The following is a 4,698-nucleotide window of genomic DNA, read 5'->3' on the forward strand; positions in this document are numbered from 1 at the left end:
CAGTGGTGAGAGCGCGTGGTGAGGAGACAGATTCTCGCCACGCCACCTGGTAGGAGCGACCAGTCAGGTAGGACGCAATCCAGCGTCCGGAGATGCCCAACTCGGGAGAGGGTGGAGAGGAGGATCTGATGGCAGTATCGAAGGCAGCCGATAGGTCTAGAAGGATAGTTAGCTTTAGCAGTGCGGAGCGCCTCCGTGATACAGAGAAGAGCAGTCTCAGTTGAATGACTAGTCTTGAAACCTGACTGAGGTTATTCCACAGATCCGTATCAGTGGCTTGTAAGCTATATTACATGGAGGTTATTCCACAGATCCGTATCAGTGGCTTGTAGGCTATATTACATGGAGGTTATTCCACAGGTCCGTATCAGTGGCTTGTAGGCTATGCGTGGAAGGCCGGGGATGCTAAACGTGTTCATATTACAGTTATTCCCAATTGTTTACACACTAAAATTGGAACTTGAAACATAATCACCGAAACCTGAAACTCATGTACTAAATCCTGTCTGCAAAATTGCAATCACAATTCCTGCTTTACACTTTTTTCAAAACACTACACACAGTTCTCTACATTAGGCACAACTTTCAAATTTAAAATCTCTTTAGTCCCTTTGGAAAGCACCGCCAATCCCAATGCCAAGCTCTCTACACAAATTAGAAACACGCACTCCTCACACTAGTTGCTGAATTGTTCATTGAGAAATCAGAGCTTTTGCCTTATAAAAGGCCACAGATGAGCTCTCCTGTTTTGGAGGAAAATGGAAGTCAATGGTGAAGCAAGAGCTAGAGGTGAAGGAGTGAGAGGAAGAGGAGGATGAGGAAGGACAGTTGTCTCAGATGAGATCAGTGCCACATTGGTTGTCCATGTGCTCAACCATGGGTTGAGTATGAGAGAGGCTGGGCAGAGAGTTCAGCCCAACCTGAGCCGCTACAAGGTTGCATCTATCATCCGTACATTCAGAAATGACAGCCGGTAAGTTACCTACCATCTACACTATGCTCTTTATGTATGTATAATGTAGTATACTGCAGTCTGACATATCAGTAGGCCTATGTTACTCAGTGATTGTTGGCATATGTTACAGTAATGTCATTTCATATGGAAATAAATTAGATTATTTTAGTTTACTGTAATCCATCATATCATATTTGTGGATCTTCTGCAGAACTGAGAGACGGTCAGGTCATGGTGGAAGACACCGGCTGTTCACACCAGAACAGGAGACCGGCTATTGTGAACATGGTGGTGGCAAACAATACCATTAGACTAGGAGAAATCCACAACCACATAATTGCAGACAACACAATATTCAATAGCATTCACCAGGTGGGCTTGTCTACACTGGACCGTGTATTACAACACAACCGAATCCGGATGAAACAGGTCTACAGGTTGTCATTTGAGCGAAACTCAGAGACGGTTAAAGAACAGCTCTATGAATATGTGTAAGTAAGTACTATACAGTGAATATCAGCACTGTATAGACATATTGGGGTGGCAGGTAGCCTAGTGCGTAGAGCATTGGTCTACTAACGGAAAGGTTGCAAAATCGAATCCCCGAGCTGACAAGATAAAAAAATATATATTTTGTTCTGCCCCTGAACAAGGCAGTTAACCCACTGTTCCAAGGCTGTCATTGAAAGTAAGAATTTGTTCTTAACTGACTTGCCTAGTTAAATAAATACAAATGACAGTACTGTAATCCAGTGTATTCAGTAATCCAGTGTATTCAGTAATCCAGTGTATTCTAGTTTTATGTCAGATGTCTGTTTCAGAGAGTCATGGAGCTGGATGCCGCTGCAATTCAGCATGTTTATATTAACATTGTTGAGGCTGCCTTCAAGCAAGCCAAACGACGGGGACGGACCATTACTGGCCACCATGCCATTGTGAATGTCCCTGGACAGCGAGGAGGGAATATCTCCAGCCAGCAAGGCGTCCTCCATCACCATGCCAACCTTGGTCGCTACAACACCGCCCTTCTCATCGTAATCCTGGACACACTACATGGCATCCTCATTCCAGCCGAGCAGAGGGGTGGACCAGAGCAGACCAGGTATGTTGTCATCAGGGACACTGAGTTTCCACTGGGCTGCTCTGGTCCGCAACTGGTTCATCGATCACCCACAATGTATTGTTCTATACCTCCCACCATATTCCCCATTCCTAAACCCAATTGAAGAGTTTTTTTCGGCATGGCGATGGAAGGGTATGACCGCCATCCCGTCGCACACATGCCTCTTCTACCGGCAATGGAGGATGGATGTGGTGACGTTGATGTGGGGGCTTTCGGCGGCTGGATCCGTCACTCCAGAAGATTATTTTCCTGCTGTTTAGCCAGGGAGAACATGGCTTGTGATGTAGATGAGGTGCTGTTTAGCCAGGGAGAACATGGCTTGTGATGTGGATGAGGTGCTGTTTAGCCAGGGAGAACATGGCTTGTGATGTAGATGAGGTGCTGTGGCCAGGGAGAACATGGCTTGTGATGTAGATGAGGTGCTGTTTAGCCAGGGAGAACATGGCTTGTGATGTGGATGAGGTGCTGTTTAGCCAGGGAGAACATGGCTTGTGATGTAGATGAGGTGCTGTGGCCAGGGAGAACATGGCTTGTGATGTAGATGAGGTGCTGTGGCCAGGGAGAACATGGCTTGTGATGTAGATGAGGTGCTGTTTAGCCAGGGAGAACATGGCTTGTGATGTAGATGAGGTGCTGTGGCCAGGGAGAACATGGCCTGTGATGTAGATGAGGTGCTGTTTAGCCAGGGAGAACATGGCTTGTGATGTAGATGAGGTGCTGTTGAGCCAGGGAGAACATGGCTTGTGATGTAGATGAGGTGCTGTTGAGCCAGGGAGAACATGGCTTGTGATGTAGAGGTGCTGTTTGAGGGGTGCTGATGTTGAGGTGCTGTGGCCAGGAGAACATGGCTTGTGATGTAGATGAGGTGCTGTTTAGCCAGGAGAACATGGCTTGTGATGTGAGGTGTTGTTTAGCCAGGAGAACATGGCTTGTGATGTGGATGAGGTGTTGTTTAGCCAGGGAGAACATGGCTTGTGATGTAGATGAGGTGCTGTTCAGCCAGGTAGAACATGGCTTGTGATGTAGATGAGGTGCTGTTTAGCCAGGAGAACATGGCTTGTGATGTAGATGAGGTGGCTGATGTAGATGAGGTGCTGTGGCCAGGGAGAACATGGCTTGTGATGTAGATGAGGTGCTGTGGCCAGGGAGAACATGGCTTGTGATGTAGATGAGGTGCTGTTTAGCCAGGGAGAACATGGCTTGTGATGTAGATGAGGTGCTGTGGCCAGGGAGAACATGGCTTGTGATGTAGATGAGGTGCTGTTTATCCAGGGAGAACATGGCTTGTGATGTAGATGAGGTGCTGTTTAGCCAGGGAGAACATGGCTTGTGATGTAGATGAGGTGCTGTTTAGCCAGGGAGAACATGGCTTGTGATGTAGATGAGGTGCTGTTTAGCCAGGGAGAACATGGCTTGTGATGTAGATGAGGTGCTGTTCAGCCAGGGAGAACATGGCTTGTGATGTAGATGAGGTACTGTTCAGCCAGGGAGAACATGGCTTGTGATGTAGATGAGGTGCTGTGGCCAGGGAGAACATGGCTTGTGATGTAGATGAGGTGCTGTGGCCAGGGAGAACATGGCGTGTGATATAGATGAGGTGCTGTGGCCAGACCGAAATAGGAGGCAGGATGCAGCCTAATGTCTTTCTTACATTTTGCAGGTGTTTTTGTCTATTTGTGTTTAGAGTTTTTTGATGAAAAAAAAAACGTCTTGAAAAGAGAAAACAGTTTTGAATGCAGTGTTTGCTTTTGCTAGAGATTTGTAGAGTTTTGCTTTTTGTGTTTAGAGTTTTGGGAAAATGGGCCAAAGATTCAGCAAACGTGTGTAAACAATTGTGGGAAACTGTAATTAACAGTCAATTAAAGTGAGACTGACAGTTATTTACATGACAATCACAGGCTGACAAAATGTCATGACCCCCCCCAGAGCCCTAATAGGGTACATTTCAACAAACAAATTATTTCTGGTTTTCACTTGGCTGTGTTGACCTTAATGAAATAGGACCAGCAGGACAGGGCGAGAATACATAGAGGTCAGAGGTCAAGATCTAGGACCTCGGTATTGCAACCATTACCCTTGTTCATTACGTGGTCGGTAATTAGTGTAGATTAACAATAAGCCAGGTCTCTTGAAAAAATAGCTTGTTTGACCTTAATTGGATAAAGCTGTTCAGAAACAAATGTTTAAAAATGTAATTAATGGGTATACAGTGGGAGTGCTAAGTACAATGGAAACAGGAATACGAGCAACTTGTTGTGTCAGATCACATAGAGGTCATGGATCTCTTCCTATCCTAGTCACACACATGTTGTAGTGTGTGCTTGTGTAGCCTACTGCATGTCCATGCTCTTGGGTTGAAAGGTCAAATGTAGACATTTTAAGTATACATTTTTTTGTGACAGTTGTGTTTTCTACTCCTGCTTGTGTTTGCAGTAAAAAGGCTTAATATTTAATGGGGAGGCGGGGGAAGAGGAGCGACAAGGAGCCATCTGGGTGTGTGTGTGTGCGTGTGTGCGTGCGTGTGTGCGTGTGTGTGTGTGTGTGTGTGTGTGTGCGTGTGTGTGTGTGTGTGTGTGTGTGTGTGTGTGTGTGTGTGTGTGTGTGTGTGTGTGTGTGTGTG

At 46.0% G+C, this 4,698-nt stretch overlaps 1 long non-coding RNA gene across 1 annotated transcript; it reads left to right on the forward strand.

The window, feature by feature from the left end:
• Window positions 1-2,332: 2,332 nt before the first annotated feature.
• Window positions 2,333-3,652, forward strand: LOC127910122 (uncharacterized). Its single transcript, XR_008073979.1, has 3 exons — window positions 2,333-2,456; window positions 2,498-2,792; window positions 3,379-3,652. It is a non-coding gene; the product is annotated as an uncharacterized LOC127910122 (long non-coding RNA).
• The last annotated feature ends 1,046 nt before the right edge of the window (window positions 3,653-4,698 follow it).

The sequence above is a fragment of the Oncorhynchus keta genome, chromosome 20 (genome assembly GCF_023373465.1).
Source record: "Oncorhynchus keta strain PuntledgeMale-10-30-2019 chromosome 20, Oket_V2, whole genome shotgun sequence".
NCBI classification, from domain to species: domain Eukaryota; kingdom Metazoa; phylum Chordata; class Actinopteri; order Salmoniformes; family Salmonidae; genus Oncorhynchus; species Oncorhynchus keta.